The sequence below is a fragment of the Bos grunniens genome, chromosome 26, assembly GCF_055505025.1.
Source record: "Bos grunniens cultivar Pamir isolate PY7600 chromosome 26, Bosgru_T2T1.0, whole genome shotgun sequence".
In the NCBI taxonomy this organism is placed as follows: Eukaryota; Metazoa; Chordata; class Mammalia; order Artiodactyla; family Bovidae; genus Bos; species Bos grunniens.
Genome location: NC_141190.1, coordinates 47,793,312 through 47,819,492, shown reverse-complemented (window position 1 = coordinate 47,819,492; position 26,181 = coordinate 47,793,312).

The window sequence follows — 26,181 nt, the reverse complement described above, 5'->3', positions numbered from 1 at the left end:
ACTCACTGGGTGTGAGGAACAGGCACCCACAATGTGTGAGAACAGGAACCCAGAGTGTGAGAAACAGGTACCCACTGGGTATGAGGAACAGGCACCCACAATGTGTGAGAACAGGAACCCAGAGTGTGAGGAACAGGTACCCACTGGGTGTGAGGAACAGGCACCCACTGGGTGTGAGGAACAGAAACCCATCGTGTGTGAGGAACAGGCACCCACAATGTGTGAGGAATAGGAACCCACTGAATGTGAGAACGGGTATCCACTGGGTGTGAGAAACAGGTACCCACTGTGTGAGGAACAGGAACCCACTGGGTGTGAAGAACAGGAACCCACTGTGTGTGAGGAACAGGTGCCCACTGAATGTGAGGAACAGGAACCCACTGGGTGTGAGGAACAGGTGCCCACTGAGTGTGAGGAACAGGTACCCGCTGTGTGTGAGGAACAGGAACCCACTGGATATGAGGAACAGGAAACCACTGGTTGTGAGGCCCTGGACCTCAGGGAACCTAACTGATGGCAAAGAGCTGAATGTGGGAGACTTCATGTTCCCTGTCAGCTCCTCCCTGACTCAGCGGAAGCCATGGCTTCTGGACACCCCTGATTAGAGGATACCTTCCCTTTTCACAGAGGCCTTTTTCTAGAAGAAAATTTCCCAGAAGTAATGCCTGTAAGTCAGAACCTGCCTCAGGCCTTCGGGACCACGAAGAGACTGGGCTCTGCCAAGCTGCTCTTCAGTTCTCTGGGCTCTGACTTGCTTGTCTTAAAGTAATGGTCTGCTATGTGGATGCCACCATGTAAACCCCTCTCTGGAGACCCTCTTGCCCTACAATCTGATCTTCTGCAGGAATTCAGCCCAGAGACATCCAAGGAAGCCCACAGTGTTCACCTTTCAAGGCTGCGAGGAGGAGATGGGCTAGCCATGGAGGACTGAGCTGAGGGAAGAAACAGGAGGAAAAGGAGGCAGAGGAGGAGGAAGTGGGGGAAAAGGAGAAGGAGGGAGAGGAAGCAGGGGAGGGGGAGGAAGAGGGGGGGAAAGGGTGGGGAACAGGAGGGGCAGACAGTGGGCAGCCATTCTCACAGGACATCTCTGTGGGTAGTCTCCACACAGCTCCTGGTCGCCATCAGAAGGAAGCAATGAGACCAGTCTTTGTTTTGAGTTTTTGCCCTTCAGGGTCAGGTTGGGAGGCAGGACCGGGTGGTGGCCACAGCTGGGAGGGAGGGCAGAAGTCGTGCAGGCAGTTAGAAAACTGTCACTTTAAAATATGAGGTCACCCCACTCAGGCTTCCAGGCAGGGCTGGACCCCTGCTGCTGAGGAAGGGGCCGGTGGAAAGGAAAACCTGCGAGCCACCCGAAGTCATGTGGCGAGCCAGCGCTTGGGGAACTTAATGCTTGCAGTGCTTGGGGAACTTCATGTTTTTCAAAAAGAAGATGAATAGAAGTTCCCAGACACTTTCAAGGTCACACTGATGGTGAGTGGGTAGATATGAACGTATATGGACCTGCACAGACATATCCCTGAGATTTCACCTGATGCCCACCCCCCAAATCGTCCCTGTTAGCTTAGGAAGATGAAACAATCCCACTTCTTCCAAACTTGAAGCTGGATGGTGACTTTGGAGAAACTTGCAAAGCCCCTCACGGGCCGTGAGTCACCCCTGTATAAACGGCCACAAGTGAGGTCAAATGATTAAATTTCATGACCTGAGTTGCATTGAAATCACGTGTGTGGCTTTTAAAACCCAGTAGTTGGTGATTTTTTTTTTTTAATATCTGCCAAACAGAACAATGAGACCCTTTTAAATCCCCCAGTGAGCAACTATTAAAACCACAATTTACAACTGTGCGTATCATCTAACGTGTTAACCAGGTGTTCTCATGTTATTGTTTGAAATTCTACCTTGGTTTAAATCAAATGAAGAAAAGCCAAAAGTCCAATTAAAACCCCACATTGCTTCTTTATCGAGGGAAGGTGAAAGACATTTGTTACAGATTTAATGGCAGAAATCTCATAAAATGCTAGACCATCCTTTTTTCTTCCCAGTTTATTTCTTGTGAGATTCTCACGGCTTACTGGCATTTCCTGTTTCTAACTGAAGGGGAGGGGGAGGGAGAGAGCGAGAATAAATCTAGGAATTTCTGGCTTAAGTTTAGTAGCATCCTGGACACTCTAGCTGCATTTGACAATTGAGTGTTGTCATGGGATATTAAAATCGTGCAGTGGGCCCATTTAGGTGATTATTTCATAGGCTGTCCCTTAATAAGTTCCATGCCTCTCTGGATCCTCGCTGCCAACATGTGTCCACTGTATTTAATAGTTCAGTGACAACAAATTTATGTTGCTAAGCTCCAAAAAAGTAAACCCAACCCAAATGCCTCCCCCAACGGCAGACATGGACCAAGGTAACATGGAATTCAGTTGTCTTCGCTGAACGATAATTATTTCCAGACTTAAACTGCCTGTCTTTGTCTTTGGCCATTTTTCCCGTTCCATTCCGACCCTCCCAGGCTGCTGCTCCTCTGCCTTTGCGGTTCTCTCCTGAGAGTGTGTTGACACCTCCTCTCCCATCCTGAATCCTCGCAGACTTTCTGTTCCTCCACCTTGCCTTCACTCCCTGTTCACTTCACCTTTCTTAGAACTGGCAGAGCTTTCCTCCCATCAGGGAAACTCACCTGGTTGTGTTGGACTGCCTTCCTGTTCCTGGGGATGAAAATGAGATGAAAGGATTTTCCATAGCCTTAGCTGCGCTGTAATAAATAGGATGATCTGATAAATCGGATCAATTTTTTTTTTCTTTTTTTCAGAAATCGTGAAACTGTACAAAAAAAAAAAAAGTGTCAGTTACAGCACATCTGTTCTCCTTTACGCCTTATTTAAGAAAATAATTCTTGCCAGATTTTTACCCACCCATAATAATTACACCATTTTTACAGATGTGGTTTTTAACAGCTTCATTTTGGCCCCAAATCTTTTATATAATTTGCAATGAATTTGCTTCTTGGCTTGCACTTCGTTACAATCGGGCCATAAAGAGACGAAGGTACAGGAACTCGTTCCCAGAGCTACACCTTTCAGTGATGTTTTCATAAACCAAACGGCAAGGGTAGAAATGACCACTGTCATCATTGCTGTGATTATTATTACTATCACTAGTAGTAATTGTTCTATCACTCAGTAGATCAATTCTTACAAGTTTTGCACTTGAGTATTTAACTTGGCAGTCACCCTGGGATTGCTTTTCTTTATTCCTAATTATCTGCTCCCTTTTCGAGTTCCAGCCCAGAGTGAGGCTGTTTGTGCAAGTCCCTTGACACAGGTGAGGGTGGCAGGGCTTTCCACACTGCGTGCACCCACCCGCCCCCACCGTGGGTGCTGTCAGGGGCCTCACCCCCACCCTGGCCTTGATGAGCTCCCGGGGCCCTGGGGAATGAAGCAGACAGCAGAGGATGAGGGAAAGTGCAGTGGCTCAAGACAAGAATCAAACACAAAGCCAGCTAAGAACTAAAGGAATGACGGTTGCCAAGGGGGAAGGGATTGGGGGAGGAATGGATTAGCAGATTTGGGATTAGCAGGTGTGTTTGTATATGCAATAGATAAACAGCAAGGTCCTACTGTGTAGCACAGAAAACTTAATTCAATATCCTATGATAAACCATAATGGAAAAGAATATATAAAAGAATGTATATATGTGTGTGAATAAATCACTATGCTATATAACAGAAATTAACACAGGATTGTAAATCATCTATACTTCAATTAGAAAAACAGAACTAACGGAGTCAGGCAAAGGAAGGGATGGTGTGGAAATGCTGAGAACACCAGGGAAGGGCTCCACGAATGAAGACAGACTGTCGTTCAGCCGTTCAGTTGTGTCTGCCTCTTTGTGACCCCACGGATTGCAGCACACCAGGCTTCTCTGTCCTTCATTATCCCCGGGAGCTTACTTAAACTCACGTCCATCGAGTCGGTGATGCCATCCAACCATCTTGTCCTCTGTCATCCCCCTCTCCTCCCACCCTCAATCTTTCCCAGAATCAGGTCTTTTCTAATGAGTTGGCCACATCAGGTGGCCAAAGTATTAGAGCTTCAGCTTCAGCATCAGTTCTTCCAGTGAATATTCAGAGTTGATATCCTTTAGTATTGACTGGTTTGATCTCCTTTCTATCTAAGGGACTCTCAAGAGTCTTCTCCAACAACATGGTTCAAAAACATCAATTCTTTGGCACTCAGCCTTCTTTATGGCCCAAATCTCACATCCATACATGACTACATTGACTATATGGACCTTTGTCAGCAAAGTGATGTCTCTTCTTTTTAATATGCTGTCTAGGTTTGTCATAGCTTTTCTTCAAGGAGGAAGTGTCTTTTAATTTCAAAGCTGCAAGGATACCCTGGAAATAATCATTGTTAAAGGGAGCAAGCAATAGATGGTGTTTTGCATGAAGAGGGCTTGTGAACTGGCTGGGTCATTTTAGTGCTTGTGGCAAACTTGGGTGCCTACTGTGATGGGGAGACAGGCTGAGTGAGGTCCCCTGGTGTGGAAGCCCAGGTGGCTGGCATGTGTCCTGCTGTGGGCCCTATGGGGTTCAGGCGGATACTGGCCGTCCCGTGTGTTGCATCTTCTAAGAGCTTAGAATTGGAACCACAACCGTAACCCCTACAAGCTGTGCTCAGTGGCTCTACTCCCAAAATCCAGAGCCCACCCTGGACTGCATGAGTTCCCTGCTAGCCTGGGAGTCACCTGAGGAAGAGACCAGGAGAAACAGGAAAGAGGCCTAAATACAATAGGACCCCATCTGGAGAGACATGCCTGCCATGCCACACACACTCCCTTTCCCACAACCAGGAAACGGGTTCCCAAGGCACCCATCCGTTGGGGGCCTCATGGACCCCGAACGGATAGGCTCTCCTGCTCTGACTAAATTTTAGTGTTTTTTCCCCCCCTTGTTTTCTGCTCTAGGTCTCCACAGGCATGTAAACTATTTATTTTCTTTAATTTCCACTAAAATTTTAAAGCAAAAAATCATTCAAGTAAAGAAAATTCATTCTCAAGAAGGTTAGACTTCTCTGAACTGGGATATGTGGGAACATGGGCACGACCCGGAAGGAAACAACCGGAAATGGTGTCTTTGACCCCTCCTCTTCTCTTGAACAGGTTTCTCTGGGCGGTTTCCGCAGCTCAGGACTCCGCCTCTCACACGAGAAACCACGACACGGCTGCTGAACTTCTTGATACCTCCTCTGGCTCCTTCTCCTCTTGCCTCTCCCTCCAGCACAACCAAGGCCCTCCATTTTCTCAGAGGCGACCAGCTCCTGCTAGCAAACCCAGCTCCATGCCTCTCCAGGCGGATGTTTAGAAATCAAGGCCTTGAACAAGCCCCCCATTCCTAGACGTGGGCGAGGCTAGTAGCGGGGGCCCTTTCTGCCAGTTAGCAAAGAATCCCCGCGGGGACGTGGCGGGGACGGGAGAAGTGCCCGGCGAGGCCCTCCACAGAGACGCGGGTGCGCTTGGCGGGGCGGCGGGCCAGGTCAGCCTCCGACCGCCTCAGCGCCCACAAGGGCCCGCGGTGGCGGGGCTGCTCCGAGGGCCGCCTCTGCTGCCGCGGTCCCGCGCCTGCCCAGGAACCTTTCCTAGGGTCTCGGCCCCCGGGTTCGTTAGCCGCCGGCCCGGAGGTGCGCAGCGACAGCATCAGGCCCACGTGGGCCGTGGTGGGGGCATCCTCGGCGGCAGAGCGCTCGGCTCGCTCTGGGCTGGGAGGACTCACTCTCTTAATGAATTTAGATGATATTCAGCTGCCTCCGCTGTTTAATTCACTCGGCGGCCTGGGCGCAGGGCAGAGATGAGCAGAGGGAGCCCGAGTGACTCGCGACTCGGTGTCAGAGTGGCCCCGACAGCAGGCCCGGGAGCCCCCGGCCCGGCCCCGCCCCGCCCAGAGCTTGGGCAGGGCTGCGGGGTCCCCCGGGACCCCCCGACGGAGCCCTGACAAGGCGGCCCAGCAGCGCGGGCTGGTGTTGTGCTGTGCCCTGCGCTGGGTGGTCTGGGGACTTCGCCGGCTTCCGAGCTCATTTGCCTGCAAACGCCCTCACCTTGTCAGCGCCAATAATTATCCAGTCGGCGCTACTCAGAGCTGCCATTCCTTAAGATTGGATTAGATTGAGGAGGCTGAGGCCCGCTCCTCTGTGCATTTTCCCAGTCAGTTAGCGTAATCACTGGGGGCCTCGGCGAGGCCTACAGCAGAGCTACACTAACTTCCTCTCCCTTCCTTATTACGGAGCTTAATAACAGCAGGCAGTGTATTAATATGTAAGAGATCAAGAGATTATTGATTAGAGTCACTTGCCTAATATCCCCTGTCCGTCATGTAGTTCAGCAGCCCTTTCATGATTTTTTGTGTCAGGCCATTTAAATATTCATGACCGAGTTGCTTTGTACCTCCACTGGCTGAATTTCTAATTAATCTGTCAAAAGAAATACAGTGTGCCCGGAAGCCTTATTATGATAAGGGTCAGCTGAAACAGAGATGGCCTGGCGAGGCCTAAGGGGTAATTAATTATAACAATACAGTGTTTACCTTGTGTGGTACCTGCGGCCTAAATGAGCGCTAAATTAGGCTCAAACCACTCCAGTCTGCGTTTGAAGCCGCCTGATCTGCCAGACTAGATCATAATGACGGGAGGAGAGAGCGGAGAGCCGCGGCTATGTAACAACATAATCAGCAATTATAGCTGGGAAATGGGGAGAAGGGGGAATTTTATCTCATTAGAAAAGCCCAAGTAGAAAGTTTTTTTTTCTGTCACCAGCTCTTTTCTTTAGAATTCAAATGATTCCACTCTAAAGGTGAGGGATCTCAAATCTAATTCCAGTGCAGAGAGCTGGCCTAATTAGTGGTATACTTTGGCTAAAATATGAATGACATTTGCTCCAGCTTGCAGCGGCCTATTAATAGAGGGTGTCAGAGTGAGGCATTAAGTGTATCATTCTTCTGTCAATTTATTTCTGTCATTATTGTTTCTTTATTTCCTCTGCCACATTATGGTCACTAATTTCTTCTCACTTTTATGAGATTCTTAATGTGGGCCTTTAATGAACTCCAAAAACTCAACCACAACTCTGAAATTAAAATACTAGGCTCCTGTCAGGGTGGCGCGCCGGAGTAGAACTTGAATAGTATCATTCTTCTGTCAATTTATTTCTGTCATGATTTTTCTTTATACCCTGCCACATTATGCCCACTAGTTTAATTCCATTTTTATGTGACTTGTTAATGTGAATTTTAGGTGGCTTTTAATCACCTCCAAATTTGTAGAATATCACAATAAATCATAACTGTATCCCCTCTTATGACAATTTATTTCTGTCATTATTTTTTATTTCTCCTTCCTTATTACAACTCCGAGTTTCATCTCCTCCTCTGTGACCTTTACATTGTTGCATTTTAAAAAGAAGCACATAGAAAGTTTGCTCTTTCTTAGGAACTAACAGAGGGGAGCCATTTCATGAGGCTGAGGCTCTCCTCACACCCATGGCCACTGCGTGCTCTCTGGACTCCCCATCCAGCCATCAAGACGTGTGGATCTGAGGAGAGGAACACTGACGGGATTTAGGAAGGAAATGGAGGGACAAAGGGCAAAGCAAACGGGCTTAGACATGGACGGTGGCAGTGCCAATGAGTTGAGTTTTGAAAAAAATCGTTTATTTGATTCTTACAAAAGAAGTCCACTAGATTGTACAACTTGGGGAAGAGGAAATCTCTCAAAGGAATGTGTGTTGTGCTCTGGAAATCGATTCTAGTCTCAGTTTTATCTTTGAAAGCAGGGGCTGGCAGAGGGTGGCCTGTGGGCCAAATCTGACCTTGCCAACTGTTTTGTACAGCTCATGAGCTGAGAATGGGTTTTACATTTTTAAATGAGTATAACATAAAGCAAAAGAATGTTTTATGATTTTTGAAAATCACAGACAATTCAAGTCCCAGTGTCTATAAATAAGTTTTTACTAGAACACCATGGCAATGTGCTCAGGTAAGGTCTCTGGCGGCTTTCAGGTTAAAACAGCAGAATTGAGGAGTTAGGGCAGACACCATATGATCCTGGAGTCTAAAATATTTACTCTCTTGCTCTTCACAAATAAAGTTTGTTGGCCCTATTTTAAAGAAATTAGTTAACAGTGCTAATATCTGTTGGGTTTGACAAAGACTTGGGCATAGCATTTGGAGAATAGAACTTTGCAGATTGGCTCAAACAAGCCAAACAGCGAGCATACCTGGGCTTCTATATCCATTTTCTGAGCTGCATTCTGAATAGTTCAACTCATATCTTGAGAAGGGCCTTCATTGTTCATAGCTTCAAAAAATAGTTGTGGTGTTTCAACTCTGCAACAGGGATTGTATCAAGATATCAGGCCCTTGAGATATGGAGGTGTTGAAGACACAGCCCTTGTCCTCAATGATTGGATTCTCCTGCACTGCAGGGAACAGTCATGTGAATCCTTCAGGTGGAAGAATTCCGGACAGCCCTTATTAATATGAATTGTTACAGTGTTTAGGAGGGAAGGCCATAGACTGAAACTGACCAATGCTTCACCCTAACAAAACACACTGGACATGTGTTTTACTCAGCAGTGGGGATTTGAGAGCGCATCACTTAAAACATCCCCTGCCTGCAAGGAACTCCCATCCTCACCTCTCACTGCCAATGCCCCTGCGTATGCTGCTTCCAGCATTGTTTTCAGTTCTTATATTACCTCCAAGAATGGGAGGAATTAAGTTTAAAACCTGACTCCAGTACCTCCCAGCCCTCTCTAGCCATGGAACTCACGGCTTTCTAAGCTCAACTTCTACTTTCCAAAACAAAGGTCAGTGGCTTCGCTTGTCTGTGGGAACCAGCTAACACTCTGAATGCAAGTAGACCCACCACGGGTAGACCCCACAGAGCTTCTGAGGCTGGATCCCGCTGCGGCCCTTGGAGGAAACATCTCGCTGCTTCTCCACTCTAAGCTGTGACTGGTGCTTGCTGCCCCTGGGTTACTCAATCCCCAAAGCATCTCCTCTTCCTCCAGGGTGTTATCTCCAAAAGTTGCGACTGCTCCAGAGAGTTCTCATTTTCTCACCCAGAAACCAAGACATGAGTCCTCTGGCCACCTTGTAGCCTTACAGTCAGGCTGCCCTGATACACGTGTGCTCACTGTCTTCAACACTGGCCTGTTATCGCTCTCCTTCTCCAACTCAGGGCAATTGTATGTGATCTCTACTCCCTGATAGTCAAAGTCATACATTTACTTTGTTGGAAAATACAAAAAAAAATTATCGAGAAGAATAAGCACCCATAATCCCACCATCTAGAAGTACAGTGTTAATTCCATCTTAATTCTTTCCATGCTTTTCTTTATTCATAATTGATATCTATGAGATGATATTTAGACATTTTAAGTTACATAGTTAAATTGTATTAGACACATCTTCCTACAATACAATTTTCCACTGTGTGTTTTTCAGAAAGCTGTATTATAACCATTGGATTAAAAGAAAACTCATCACTGATATGATGGCAACATTGCCAACATGAAAGAACATCTGGGAGATAAGGCACTTTACATCACACTTAATGGAGAAAGACCGAAAAAAAAGAAAGTGTTGTTCAGTCATTTCTGACTCTTTGTAAACCCATGGGCTGTAGCCCACCAGGTTCCTCTGTTTGTGGAATTCTCCAAGTAAGAATACTGGAATGGGGAGTCATTCCCTTCTCCAGGGCATCTTCCCAAACCAGGGATTGAGCCCAGGTCTCCTGCCTTGCAGGCAGATTCTTTACCATCTAAGCCACCTGGGAAGCCAGGAAGACTGAAAGCTTTCCCCTAGGGTCAAGAACAAGGTAAATAAATCCTCTCTTCCAACTGTTAGTCAACATTTTGCTGGAAGTTCTAGCCTGGGCAATCAGGAAAAAAAAAAGAATAAGATATCCAAGATCAAAAAGGAAAAAGTAAACCTATCTCTATTTTCAGATGGCATCATCTCCTGTGTACAGAGAATCTTAAGGAAAGAAAATAATACAGCTATAAAATGAGTTCATCAAAATTGCAGGATGCAATACTGATATAAAATATCAAGTATGTCTATATAATAGTGACGAACAACCCAGAAGCAAGATTAAGAAAACAATTTCATTTACAATAGCATCAAAAAGAAATAAAATACTTAGTAAATTTAACAAGATAAATAGAAAGACACTGGAAACTATAAAAAAATACTCAAAAACATGAATAAAGACCTAAATAAATGAAAGACATCCCATGTTGGTGGATTGCAAGTCTTCATATTTAAAAGACAACATTCCCCATGGTGATTTACGGAATCAATCTGATCTCTATCAAAATCCCACATAGCACTTTTTGCAGAAATTGAAAGACTGATCCTAAATTCACATAGAAATGCAAGGGGCTCAGAATAGCCAAAACAACCTTGAGGAAAAAGCACAAATTTAGAGGATGTACACACCCTGCTTTAACAACAATATACATACACAGTAATTAAGAGTGTGTGGTACTAGTGTAAAGACAGACAAATAGAGCAACGGAATAGAATCAGGAATCCTTGAATTTATGGCCAAATGACTCTTGACAAATGCCAAGACATTTCAATGGAGAAAGAATAGTCTTTTCAACAAATGGTGCTCCAAATAGATTTCTATGTGCAAAGAATGAAGTGTGACCTTCTATCCCACATCAAATATAAAACAATTATCTCAAATGGATCAAATACCTAAATGTAAGAGCCAAAAAAAAAAAACAAAAACCATTTTTTTAGAAGGAAACATAGGTATAAATCTCTGTGACCCAGAATTAGGCAATGGTTTCTTAGGTATGACACCCAAACGTAAGTAAACAAAGAAAAAGTACATAACTTTGACTTTATTGAAACGAAAAACTTTTAGGCTTCAAAGGACACTATCAAAAATTTGAAATGATAGCACATGGAATGGGAGAAAACACTGGCAAATTATTATAAGGGTGTCGTATCCAGAATATAAAAAGAATTTTACAACCCAACAATCAAAATGCAAATAGCCCAATTTTAAATTATGCAAAGGATTTGAATAGATATTTCTCTAAAGAATATATAAAAATGGCCAAACAGAACATAAACAGATGCTCGACATCATTAGTCATTAAGGAAATGCAAATCAAAACTACTTCATAGCAACTAGGATGGTTAAAATAAAAAAGAGGGGAAAAAAAAAACAAGACTTCCCTGGCGGTCCAGTGGTTAGGACCCCGCACTTTGAAAACAGGGGGCATGGGGTCAGTCCCTGGTCAGGTCACTGGGATCCCATATGCCGTGTAGCACAGCCAAAAATGTAAAAACAAAAATCTAAAAAGAGCAAAAACTGAACAAGTGTTGGTCGAAGTGTGGAGAACTAGAACACTTGTACTTTGCTGGTAGGAATGTAAAATGGTAACAGCTACTCTGGAGAAACCTGGAAGTCCCTCATTGGACTCGGAAATCCTGTTCTGAGGCGTTTAACTAGGAGAACTGTGTGTATACACACGCACGCAGTTTATAAAATGTTCATAGCAGCATTATTCTTAATAGCCGAAAAGCAGAAACAGCACAAGGTTCACCAACAGCCCAGTGGATAAACCGAATGCAACTTGTTCAGCCACGTAAAGGAATGGAGTGCTGATGCCTGCTACAACATGGCTGAGCCTTGAAAACACGCCAAGTGAGGAGACCAGAGACAAAAGACCACGTGCTGTGTGAGTCCATTTATTTGAAGTGTCCAGAGTAGGCACAGCCTTGAAGGTAGAAAGTAGGTTAGTGGTTGTTGGTGGAGGATAAAATAGTGACTGCCTGATAAGGGTGCAGAGTTGCTGAGAGAGTGGTAAAAATATTCTGGAATTAGAAGTGTTGGCTGCATAAACTTGTGAATATATACAAACCATTGAATTTTATGCTGTGAAAGTGTGGATTTTATGATATATGAATTATATCTTTAAAAAAACCCCTGTATTAGAGAACTAAATGGTATTGATTGTTCTCTGATCATTGGGCATGGCCACCTCTTCTACCCCACAACTGAAGCATCTTTCCTTACCATTCGCTCCTGAGATGACTGTTTTTCCACGGGACCACCTCCCCGGGGGTTCCCCTGTGTCTCAGGGTCTCTCAGCCCAGTTCCTCTTCTGGGGCTCCCCTGAGAGTCTTCCACACCTCCACCGCAACACGCACATGGTTTCTCTCATAGGATACAGACCCATGTGGGTCTTTTCCTGCACTGCGCTGTCTGTAAATGCCTGAGAACCTGTACACACCTTCCTGGTGTCTGCAGATCGTCCCTGAGTGGAGGGGTACCAGCCACCTCTTGTTCCTCCTCTCCAGAGACGCTGGGCCAGGCTGAGGGCTCTGAACTCAGCAGGGACAGGCCCTTAAGAGGGCAGGCTGGGAGGACAGACCCCACTGGTCCCAAGCAATGTGGAAATGGGGCCATTCTGGGGACTTCAACTCTGCTTCCTGTATCCTTCTTGCTCTCGTCTGGACACTGCGGTGACTGTGTACACGTGTAACTACATATGTATGTATGCGTGTGTATAAGTATGACACATACATACATACATATATACAAACACAAACACACATACACATGTATATGCGTACATACATTTATCTACCTTTAAATTGTTCCTCAATTTGTTATAAATATTCTGAAACAGAATTGTTGACAAAAATATTGTGAAACACCTGTGTGCCTTCCATCTACAAACAGTTGTCCACATTTTGCCATATTTGTTCTCTCCCTCTGTATGTTGTTATACACGTATTCTTTCTATATTTGAAAATTTTCCAACTATATGAAAGCTGAAATTCCATGATACTCAAATTATAAATACTTCACCTTACATGTCCTAAGAATCAGAAGATGTATTCTTCTACATGGCCACACTGCATTACGATACTGGAAAAAATTACAAATCATTTCATAATATTTTCTAATATCCAGACCAAAGCCTAATTTTCCTAATTATCCCAAGAATGTCTTTGATAAGATACAATTTAGAGCTACATTTGTTTTTGATTGTTGCTGTGTCACTTGAGTTTCTTTTAGTATGGAAAAGTCCACCTTTTCTTTTCTCTATGATAATGTCCTTTTGAAGAAAACAAGAGTTTTCTTGAGGACTAGATTACATTCTAGATTTCTCGAATTATTCCTCATTGTTGTTGTTTAAATCTTTGTTTCAGTCCTATATAACCTCTAAAGAACCTAGGCTCTATACTCTTTAGACTCGAAGTTTGGTTTGGAATTAGATTATATTTTTAAAAAATTTTAGACATTAACTAAATTTTTAAAATTTGTTTATCAAAATTAAGTTTATTAAGTGTATTCATTTATTATTAAGAAATTTTGGAAAGTAAAGTAGTGAAATCTTAAAAGTTACCCATATTGACTCTCTTCTTCAAAATTCTTTTTCATATTTCCTTGCGGCCTTTTCTGAACATTCTCTGGTCATTTATTCACCCATTCATTAAGTATACTTTATTTGCCTTATCTATTGAAAGCCTCCCACAAGCTGGAAATGGCATAGCCATGTGTAAGTGGTTGTAGTCAGGCTACAAAACATGTTTTAATTCTGCTTTTCTCACTACATGCTTTCTGGGTTATCCCACAACCTGCAATCTTCATTGTATTTAGCTTCTCTTAATTTTTTTCTTACAAAAAATGTTATACCACAATTCATGAAATAATACAAAATTAAAGAAAGAAAAGAATGATAGCTGTTTTCTGTTTCCTCAGCCTTTACGGGCAATTGTTTCCAGGCATTTACAGTTTTGAATGGCTACCAAACAGAGCACCTATGGGTAGGGGCGGCAGTGTGGGGTCAGGCGGAGACCCGGTGCCTGGGATCTGCTCTCATCGTCCTGCACGTTGGGCTCCTTGTGACATTCCTTTAGTGACAGGACCACCTGCTCATTAAGGAGCAGCAACGTGAGCGTCAGATCCCCCCTGGACATGCAGCACCCAGGAATTTTAGAGGGAGACAGACTGGCCAGCCTGAGACTCTCAGAGCCAGATTCAGCACACTAGGCTGCGTCCAGAGGTCTGCTTCTAAAACGAGCTCAGCCTCGCAGATCTGAGACTTCCCTGGGGGTACTGGCTCCCTGCTTCTTGGCATCCATCTCCAGGTTCCCATTTCTCGGCAGCTTTGTCCCATGTCTGCTCACAAGCCAGTCAGCAGCAGAGCAAAGGGAGGGGGTTTGGCCTTGTGATCTCAAGACAGTGGCGGTGTGGAGGAAAGGGGGGACCCAAGCAGGATCTGGAGACCCCCAGAATTAACAAGGAGTGCAGCTGGAAGGAGATACCCAGAGAGCACCTCCATGTGCTGTCTGCTCCCGAATCTCCTCTTTAGTCCCTCAGCACACCCCCATCACCCTGCCCTGAATGGCTGTTGTACTCAACCCTAGGCCAGGCAAGGTCCCACCTGGAGACCAAACACCCACATCTTGAATGCAGGTGACATCTCAGCGTCTTTATTCAGATTTGTGGTCCGGTCCCCTAACTGGGCTCTTGAGTGCCACTACTTATCATTTGTTCAGAATGATAAATTATTTAAATCTGAGCACCAATGTTCTCTTCAAAGACAGCCTTATGATTTTTCTGATAAGAATGTTTGCTTGTTTGTTCATTATTAAGTCATTTAGAGTCATATAGAGACCCATTGCTAATTTGGAATTGTGTATAATTTCAGTGTGTGTGTGTGTGTGTGTGTGTGTATACAAATTCATAACAATGCAACATGGGATTATATTATATTAACTATAAATCTACATAGTCACTGTAATGACTACATCATATTTTATTTTATGGATGCTTTATAATTTGCCTAAGCAGTTCTCCACTATATGGAGTTTCAGTTGTTTAAAATATTTTTTCCTTTTATAAGTAACTCAGAAAAAAACTTTCTTACATGCTCAGTTGCTCGTGTCTGAGTCTTTGCGACCCTATGGGCTGTAGTCTGCCAGGCTTCTCTGTCCATGGAATTTTCCAGGCAAGAATACTGGAGTGGATTGCCATTTCCTACTCCAAAAATCTTTCTTATCTTCCATTAATTTCCTTATGTTGATCACTGAAATAAAATGAAAGAGCGTGAATAGCAATCAAGTCTGTACTACACGGCACTGATTTCCTTCCCCACGTGGGAACAAATGTTGTTCTCCCTAAATGCTGAGAATTCCACCTCCTCATAGTGTGTTTGACATTGTATAAATCAAATGCATTGATTTATGTTTAAATATTTTTGGTTTTGCATATTTAATTTTTGAATATCTCTATTGTTTTTTCATCCTAATAGAAAAAAGTGGTATCTCAGGTTACTTTTCATTTTCTGATTACCAGTGATTCTTAACATCTTTTCATTTGCTCATTTCCTTTGACCAGTTAACCTTTTGAATCAGTCTGAAAGATTTTATGAAGTAAGGTCACTGGCTCTCTCCTTGTGCTTCTGAGACTGCATACCTTTCTGATATGCCTTTCCTAGTCTGCCATATGTCTGCATTTTCCTTAGAGATTTTTGCTTTCTGTTTGTTTGATTTACTTTAATTTTTATTTGTTTGCTAATATAAATTTTTCCTAGCTAAATCTCTCTAGCTCTCTTCCTTGTGATTTCACCCTCTGGTTTAAGATTAGAAGTAACCCTTATCCTTCTTAAGGTCATTTACATATTTCGTTTCCTTCAGATGGGGTTTATTTTTTGTCAAAGCTATAATACATGGGCACTTACATTTGGAATATTTTATGAAGAATAGGATGCTTTCAGCCCAGAGGGTGCCCTCGTGCAAATAAGAAAAAAAGAAAAATAATAATTTAAAATACTATTATTTCTCAATAATAATAACAGCACAAATTAAAGTTTTTACAAAATAAATTATTAATAGAAAACGAATATTGCTAATTACATAGTGATTCATAACATACTTGGAGCACTTAGAGTTTAAATTGGAAATCCAGTAATATTATTCTGATAAATTAAACAATCAGGGAAGGATATAAACTACAGCATGAAATGCTTAAATTCCTAGGCAGGACGTTAATGATAACAATTCTCTTGTTGTGTCGTTGTCGTTTGTTTTGGTTTGATTTTATTTGCTTATTTCAACACCTTTTAAAAATGACATCCAAGTACGAGCATCCTAGTAGACCCAGCCCTCTTTGTGCAGATGCTGCAGCTGTACTCAGTTTCTATTAACAGATGAATGAGATTACTCAGGGGACTTCTCTGGCAGTCCAGGCGCTGAGTCTTTGCTTTCCAATGCAGGGGATCTGGGTTCTATTCCTGGTGAGGCAACTAAGATCCCACATGCCTCACTGGCCAAAAAAAACAAAACATAGACCAGAAGCAATATTGTAACAAATTCAACAAAGACTTTAAAAAGACTCTCTCAGTAGCTGAGCCTGTGCTTCCTTCCTGGGTCCCGCGCAGAATGACACACATCTCGGTCATGTCAGAGGTGACACCTGACCTTCCTGTGCTGGAGAACTGTTGTCATATACCAGCTCGTCTCCAACTAAGACTCTTTACTGCCACCTGCTTGAACATTTTCAAACACGTAGATACAAGCACACATTTTTAGGGTCAACAAAGTGATAACCCGAGTGTGAAAAACTTTCTAATAATAGAACGCTGATGAGATATAAGGCAGCTCTTCATTGACCTTGCGAAAGACAGGCCTGAACATATGCGTGCAGCATCCCAGTGTTGCTGGTATCCCCCAGCCAACAAAGGCCTACTCGGGGGTCCCATCACCATCTATAAGCAATGTATTTTTCACATGGATTTAAAATGCCCGCAAAGCTCGCACTTAATTGCCATCTTACTTGGGTGCTTTTGGGTGGGGGGGTGAGATTCTTTCTCCTGCTTTTTTGACCTTATTTGCATCATTACTACACTGGGTTACTTCTACAGCTTGTCTGATTTATGTACTATCAGTTCCTCCTAGTGACTTACATTGTTGCTTCAAAAATTGTGCATGTTTACCTTTTATATTAAGCTTAGATATCATTCTATCCATTTCTAAAAGCTAACCCTCAGAAGGAGTCCTGTTGGAATGTTATTGGTATTCGGCTTGGCATTAAAAAATAATTTAGAGAGTATTGTCATCTTTATAACACTGAGTCTTTTTGGAAACCTGGGGCATGTCTGTGTTTATTCAAATCTTCTTCTACGTCTCATTAGATTTTTTATAGTTTTCCTCACATACTTTTCCTGTGTATTTCTTGGTAACTATTTCTGGGAAGTTTATAGAGTGGCTTTGATATTGTCAGTGGATTCTTAAATCCTTTTGATTTTTTAAAAGGTTAGCTTTGGTATACAAGAAGACAAGTGATTTTTTTTTTTACTTTAAATTCTGCTGCTACTGCTGCTGCTAAGTCACTTCAGTCGTGTCCGACTCTGTGCGACCCCACAGACAGCAGCCCAGGCTCCCCCATCCCTGGGATTCTCCAGGCAAGAACACTGGAGCGGATTGCCATTTCCTTCTCCAATGCATGAAAGTGAAAAGTGAAAAAGTGAAATTGCTCAGTCGTGTCCAACTCTTAGCGACCCCATGGACTGCAGCCCACCAGGCTCCTCCATCCATGGGATTTTCTGAAATCTTATCATTTCTAATATTTATAGTAAATCTCTTAAATTCTTAAAATTTTCAAGCAAGCAGTCATTCGATTTTGTAAATGATGAGTAGTATGTTTCTTCTATCTTAGTATTTCTTTTTCTCTTCTGAACTGACTACATTGGGTTGTTGTTCAGTTACTAAGTTGTGTATGACTCTGTGACCCCATGGACTGCAGCATGCCAGGCTTCCCTGTCCTTCACTGTCTCCCAGAGTTTGCTCAAGTTCATGTCTGTTGAGTCGATGATGTTGAAGTTAGATCATGCTAGATCATGAGTAGACAATGCTGAGGTTAGATGATGGTTAGATAGCATTGGGTTAGCTTGTCCTAAAGCTTCTAAGAAAACGGTTGTGGTGGAAAATGAACAGGATTTGGCGAGCTGATCATCTCCCAGAACACATCCATCCAATGAGACAGCTTGCCCTCCATCATCTGTCTGCTTTCCCTTTTCAGCACCAGCCTCTGCCAGCCTGCTTTCCCAGGATGTGGGACTCACAGGGTGGGGGACCTTGGCAGGCTGTGGAGGCCTGAGGACCTCCAGGTGCATCCTCTGCTCATAGTTCAGATCCTGGGGAAACACCAAGGGACAGCTCCTTCCTTAGAGTCATCAGAGCTAAGAGCCATCTTCTGTCCAAAAGAAGCTCCTCCACCAAGATGTGTTGGAGGTCCCCCTTCAAACTGCAGTTAAGGGGAGCAGGAGCACCCCCACTCCACCGATGGTGGATGGAGAGGAAACAAGTGCCTCTGAGGGGCTGGGTAGGTACTGAGTTCAAGTTCTGTGCCAGCTGCTCCATCACCTCTGTTCTCCCTTCACTGATATACAAAACACCTACTGTGTGCTGAGCCTCATACTATCTCCTGGGGATGCAGAAACAGACACGTCTGTGCTGGCTTTGCTGTTCTGAGAGCAGAGTCCAACCAGCAAGAGTTTGAGACTAGTGGGACTGAGGGCTTGACATATGGAACCTCACCTTCTAGAGTGATGGCATGTTCTCCAAGCAGACTGGGGAAGGATTCTGGGCTGCCAGAGGCAGGGTCTAGGGTGCTGGGGTGAGCGGCAGAGAAGACCACCACCAATCCCTTGCCTTGTGACAGCAGACAAAGTGCCCAGTCCCTGGTGAGGGTGCTTTTCCTGACCCCAATGCTGGCATGCATGACCACCTGCTTCAGTGGGTTTCCCAGGACCCTCCTCGTTTGGGTATGAATCAGAAAAACTACATTCTAGAGATTGTAATCTTTTCAAGATAAACTCAGCAATCTTCAGGCTGAAAGGTGAAACAGGTCTGCCTTTGAGAATTTCAACTCCTTCTAATATTGGGTCATCTTTACCTAGACTTATAGCAAACCCTAGAAAACAAGCCCCACACTATTTTGAATGCCCAGCCTCAAATTTTATTGTCCCATATGTAAAATAGACAGTTAGTGGGAATTTGCTGTATGATACACGGAGCTCAATCAGGTACTCGGTGATAATCTACAGCATGGAATAGGGTAGGAGGTAAGAGGGAGGTTCAAGAGGGAAGGGGCATATGTATACCTATGGTTGGCTCATGTTGATGTATGACAGAAACCAATACAACATTGTAAAGCAATTATCCTCCAATCAAAAATACATAAATTTTAAAAAGGAAAACCTAGAGTTAACAGAGGTATGTCAGAAGCGGAGGGGGGAGTGTCTTTGCCCCTAGAGTTTCATTAGAGGTAACACCCAAAATAGCCAGCAAGTTGCTCCTTATCCAGTACAACCTGGTTCTTTTAACTAAGTACAGGCTAATGATTGTGAAAGGGGATTAAAGCCCCTATTTTAAAGAAAGACTACCTCCCATTTGAATTACTTTTAAACACACTACTTTGCCTCTAATTTAAAATGAATAATAGGCTTATGGCGGACAACAAAAGATCATTAATCTCGTAAAACGAGTGCATCAGGAATCTTGTGTTTTGCCAGCAAATGGAATAGAATGGTAGAAGTGTGCTCAAGCAGAGATTTTTTGTAAGCATCGTTATGTGGGGGACAGCTTTTTTGGTATTCAAATAGGAAAACTGACTTCTCTCCAATGCCCACTTGAGCTTTTGTTCTGCTCTAATTGAAAGCAAACCTGTGCCGGGAAAACGACCCTTACAGACCAGAAAGGTTGAGGTTGGGTTAAAAAAAAATTAATCTTTTTTTTTTTTTTTTGCTGTGAACAATTAACTTAGACAGTAGCTTTTCATCTTGTTGTTTGTGCTGTAACCTCATTCCCTGTCTTAATAACCCAACAGAATAGGAGTCATTTCACAGCTCTGTGTTTGCAACAGAAGACACGAAATGCACTAGAAGAAGCAGCAGCCCATGTGGAAAGGCCCTGGAATTAAAGGTTCTAAAATTTGGTTTTCATTCAGTGCGCGTTTGTAGAAAACTTCTGACTTTTGTAAGTACTTGAATATTTAATCCTTTTTTTGTATTTGTCAGTGGATAAAGAAAAAAAAAAAAAACAATAAGAAGAGTGCTTAAAAAAAAAAAAAAAAGGCGACGGAAGATCAGATCAGGCCAGGTAGAGGCAGTGGGGCGGGTTGTGAGCTCAGAGGTGTCTGTGTTTCTAGAAGCTTCGGGTCCCACGTGCAGATGGACAGGGTGGCAGGAGGAGCCCAGGTCCAAACTTGCCTTGTGGCGGCCAACCCAAGGAGGCTTTAGATTCTGCGTCTTCCGCGTGCATCAGGCTACGGGGACGGGCGGGGCGATTGTGCATGCAGGGCTCCCGGAAGAGGCCCTGTGCTGATGGGCAAGGCTGAGCAGCTGTCTCTTCTGGGCTTTCAACAACTCCTGTCAGTTGGCTACTGACTGCCTTCCTAATGCACACTCTTCTAATTCTTAATTAGAGCGACATAGCTAATTAATAAGTTTTTTCCAATTATAAATTAACTTAGGATCAGAACTCTGGCTTTGCATGTAATTTCCTATAATCGCTAAAGCTACTGCAAAAACATGCCTCCTGCCAACCGTAACTTTTTATTTAACACAGACAGACAAGTTCTCACTGGGTTTACATTTTACAGCAAATTATCTCTGTTGGGATTTATGAAGAGAAATTTTTTAAAAATCAGAGTTGGTTTTTTTTTTGGTTCTATTACCCTTTCTCTTTTCTTCAACAAAATAGCCTCTTCCACGGATCGTTTCTTTCATCGATTTAAGGTGAATTGTCTCACTATCTTAGTGCGACGGTGGGGTCGAGCAAGAGAAAGAAAAGGTGATAATTCGTTTTTGTTCATAACTGTTACCACCTTTTCATGGCTCCTGCAAAAATGAATTGGGAGGTGCCGGCATGCTGTTCATTTATAGAATCTTAACTGGAGAGACACTTCGGTCTTTAGTAATGAAGGAGTGTAATTAAGGTGGGCCTGTGCACAAGGCCCCAGCCCTGGCAACGTGTCACATCCTGGCTGCCACAATTCCTTGGTGGTTTATCAAAGACTACTCCTTTAATATGGAGATTACACTTATGTACTTGTCTGAACTTGAAAGGCATTTGCCTAATTTACTTATTAATGAGATGTAAATCTATTTGTATGGCACGTCACAAGTTTCCTCGAAATCGCTGCTACTTAACTGGTGATAAACCCTATGATTTAAATGAAAAATAATACATTTAGCTTTCCACATTCCTTCGGTTAAAAATTGATATAGTCTATGTTAAATTTATTAATATTGCTCGCTGTCATTCAGTTTGCAGCTCTTGCTGAAATACGTCTTGACAGCGGCCGCATTAAAGATGTATGCCATTGTATTCAACAAAGATTAATGAAGCCCGGTAAAAATAGCTGTAAAAGAGAAAGTGATCCGAATGTAAAATCAGTGAATTAAATGAGGCCGCGCATACCATTTGTTAATATGCATGAGGAGGGAGGCAGCGAATGAAAACGTCTCTATGCAAAGTTCATTTGGGAATGTTTCAGGATTGCCTGGATGGCCCTCAACTGAAGAGCGGCCTCCTAGAGTCAGGCGGTCCACGGCCACTGGGTGTGCCCGCATCTCCCGCCCCATCTGGATGCCCGCTCCCAGGTGCCACAGGCTGGGGTGGGGCAGATGGCCTGGGACTCGCCGGCCACCCGTGCATCTCGATGTCCTGATGATTTTCTCCAAGCTGCTCACCTGCACCGGCCTCTGTCTGCATGAAGGAGAAGGAAGGGAGTGTCTCTTCTGGGGTTTCGGATCCAAGTTCAGGTGCCAGCTAAACCGAGGTTAGGCTGGGCTTGGAGCCTGATAGTAGAGCCTCGCTGTGCCTAGATTCCCCCCCACCCCCGAGTGCAGAGAGAGTTAGCACTCCTGTTCAAAGCGCTTGGACATCATCGGATGAAAGACCTACAGGGGCCCGGATTATTCTCACGGCTCGATACAAGGGCGTTTGTGCTGCTGACACGCGTGGCTGTGTGCTTGCGTGTAGAGCCTGTAGCCTGTCCCACCCCGGCACCTGTGTACTGAATGATTGGGCCGTGCGTTCTTTGTACTATTTGGAGGCGGTGATTTATTTCTACAGTTCTCATTATAAAATACTGCCGGTGTCATACCCTCCCAGGTTAAGACTTTCAAATAAATTAACAGTGACAGAAAATTGCATGCAGTAATCATAATATAAACCCAGCATGTTTATCAATCAAGGAGGTGTTTTGATAGATTTAAGCCATTATGGATAGGAATTTCTCCCCAAGGTTTGCCTACATGGAGGTCAAAGGCTGTCCAGAAGGAAATATTTTGAAGTATTGGCTTCTCGTTAGAGTTTGCAAGGGGCTGGGAGTGGGGACTGTTGTTTGCCCGTGTGCGTGTCGGTTTTAATTAGCAGAGTCGGTGACAATAGACGAGTTCGTGTTTCCCCGACTGCCAGCTTGGAGGCAGTTGAGGGGCAGGGTGCACACACACGAGGGTGACACCCAGTAGAAAGCGCTGCCTAGAGCACAGAATTTCCCAGAAGGGTGAAGACAGGCGTTTCTGCTCAGAACAGTTTAGAGGGATGTTGTCGAGCAGCTTGGGGAGTGTCACTCCATCCTGAAGTCGCAACAGGTAGTGAGAATCTTCCAGATGTCCCCAGGGAGACATGTGGGGGCTGGGCTTGTCCTTCCCTCTTGTCCTGAGGCTCCGTGAAAACTTAGGGACAGCTGGGGCCAGAGACAGGGGAGGGGGATGTTCTCCCAGAGGGAGACTTTGGTGTCCCTTTTGACTTCGGTCAATAATCTAAGGTAAAAGATGGACACAAAGTGGTCCATGCAGTGATTAAAAGCCATGAAGGAAGCCATATAAAAGGATATGGACTTTTTATCTACTGGCCTCCCTGCTTACTTGGAGAAGGAAATGGCAACCCCCTCCAGTATTCTTGCTTGGAGAATTCCATGGACAGAGGAGCCTGGTAGGCTACAGTCCACGTGGTCGCAGAGAGTCGGGCATGACTGAGCGACTACCACTCTTCCCTGCTTACTAAAGTGACATCCTGTCTCCCCTAGGCCTCACCACCCCCTCCCCACGCCCGGGTTCGCCACTGGCCTTGCCATCTGCACTGGGATCGAACCTGCCAGGCCTCGGGCTCACGGTCACCCCAGGGGGAAGGCCGGCCTGCGTCCTCTCTACTCACCAGGGTATTTACCTTGAAGTCTGCAGGTATCATCTGTGAAGGGACCCTGGGGAGTCGGGCTTCTCAGTGGGAGGGGTCCTGTCACGACTGGGCCTCTGCTTTGGGACTTCTGCTGGGGCCTCCCCCTGCTCCGCCTGGTGAAGACACCCCTTGTGGGGGTGCCACAGAGCCCCTGCCCACGCTCACCGTGGCATCAGAGACAATGGCAGCCCAGTCCTCCTTGGAAACATGTCTGGAAGCCCAGAGCCAGGGGGCCTGGGAAAGCCAGGCCATACTCCCAAGGCAATAGGACATTGGGTCATCCAATCCCAGGGCTGCAAGGACGTTAAAACTCCCTTTTCATATAACGTTGAAAATCAGCTATATTTTAATTAAAAAAAATAATTTTAAAAAAATCGCATTTTACCCCTTCTCATATTTTCTCATCCAACTTCTAGGTTGGGTGGTTCCTTCTGATCTGAGGCCTGTTTGCTAGGATACATGAGCCTGTTCTTCTACGGGATGTGAAATATTGAATCCACGTGCACCAAATTAGCCCATTTGTCCAACTTTGCCGGGTCTAAGAAATGAGGGCAGGAAGGCTTTACCTCCTGAATCACACCAAATGCTTTGTGAAGGAGTTGCTTCATTTGGGGCCAATGCTACACAACACCCACCCCCCCCCCCACACACACACACAGACCTGGTTTTCTAAGGTGAGTTTAATGAAGCAAGCAGGCCTGGGTACTTCTGTGCAATTGTCCAAAAGGTTCTTCTCCATGTTTCCTGGAAATGACCCACATGGACCCAGAAGTCAAGGGCTCATTCTGTAGTCATGCTGTGGGCGGATGGCTTGATTATGCTCATTAGTTGGCAGGTCAACCCCACAAAGAGGGGTGCCTAAGCCGGGAACACCCTCTCTTGGCCGCTTCCTCTCTGGCCAGACCAAGGCCAAGCCTCATGGTGTCTTTGCTTTTATCCTTCCTTAGTCTGTTCAAGGCGCTATAACGAAGTGCCACAGATGAGGTGGTTATAAAAAAAAACAGAAGTTTATTCCTCCCAGTTCTGAAGGTTGGAAGTTCAAGATCGGGGTGCCACTGTGGTGGGGTTCTGATGAAAGTCTTCCTCCTGGCTGGCAGATGATGGCCTCTTGGCTGTGTTCTCGTATGAGAAATGGGGAGAGAGAGAAACAGAGGGAGAGAGAGAGGGAAGGAGGGAAAGATCTCTCATGTCTCTAAAAGGACACTAATCCCATTCGTGAGGAGTCCCCCTTGAAGACCTCGTCTAATCCTGTGACTTCTCCATGGCTGCACCTCCTGATCCATCACATTGCAGGGTAGGGTTTCAACACCTAAATCCTGAGGGGACACAAACATTCAGTCCACAACCTACTCCTCAGGTTACGTTGTCAACACAAGCTCCATAGACCATGACTTCAAATCTGATCTCTAACTAGAAGGATTTTTAGGGGTCGCTTACCCCAATTCCACTTCAAACAGAAGGAGGCTGAAACACGAGATATTTTGAGAAGTTGACAAGTTTAAACAGCATCGATCAACCCAAACTCCAGGTCGTGAGCAGCCAGGTTTTCAAGGGTTTGGAATCTTGATGGTGATTCAGTACCTGACTTGAAAAGGCAGGTGTTACCATTACCTGGGGAAATGTAAGAGCACTTCTCTTTATGTTCTGATAACTAATCTCCAGATTGCCAAAGGGATAAAGACAGTTTGGATCAAGGATAGTGTTCAGGGAAATCATTAAAAATAAGGTACACATTCATATATTATCCATTTGACTAACCTCCAAGCTACTATATGAGTTTCTGACAAAAACGTGTCTTAACAAATTCAAACTCGAAGCCATAGAATTTGAAAGAAACTCAGCTGCACTGACTCTGTAAACACGCGCCTCAGAAGTACCAGTGCTGCACATTTGCTGTGGCTTATAGTTAGGACATTAATTAATGGCCAAATAGAGAAATGTCTGTGTGCCCAGCAGATGGTAAACAAGCCCAGGAGAACATTACCATCTGAATTGCAAAGAAGCCTGGCAGCTTCCTCTCCCCACCCCCTGCCCAGATCTGCCAGCTTGCCCTGAAGAGTGCTGGCTGTCACACGGGCAGTCTCGGGATGGGCTTGGGGGGCTGCCCTCTCAGGATCAAGGCCCCCGATCTTTCCATGGGAGTGTGAGCAGAAAGACAGGTGAGTGACAGAGTCAGGGTGCAGAGTTACCAGTTTTCTCTTTCTCTTTTTTTTCTTTTTTCCAATTTTTAATTTTAGAGCTGTAAGGAGACCACTCTGGCAAAGGCTGACCTCTGAGAAGCAGGCTCTCTTTTCTCTCTTCCTGAACTCAGGAGTGTTGCTGATACAGGGGTAGGAAACGACAGATATGACAGAGGAAGTAAACGCCAAGGACTCACCACGAGGCGTCTCTGGCTGGTGAGCATCTAGCCCTCTGGAGCATCCCTTCAATTTTCAAGGTCAGCAGCAACCCTTCCCCACCACCACCCCCCGCCCCCCGCAAGGAGGGGGCCAAGGTCTGGCACCAGGTGGCAGCTTCCGGTCCTGGTAACTGACCATCTGGGTGACGGGCAGTGCTCAGGAGACAGGGCTCCGTGTTTCTAACCAAAGCACCACAGGGACAGCTGAATAGCCGTTGGTATTAGCAGAATTTATTGGTCCTAAGAAGCCTGTGGAATAAGCCGCTTCTGGCTTTGTTGTCAGCCAGGTACCTTGAATGGAAGCAAATATCCCTCAATCAAACATTTAAGGGCAAATGGTGAAGGAAAAACTTTCTTTTATTCTCAAATGGAGAATAAATTTGGGACGCTGGTGTGTGGACGGCCATCCTGCTTTCTCTTTCAGTGATTCATTTTACCAAATTAGAAGCTGTGCAAAATATGCCCTGGATTACCACCTGCTTAGACATTGGAATCCTGGTCTGCTTATAAAAA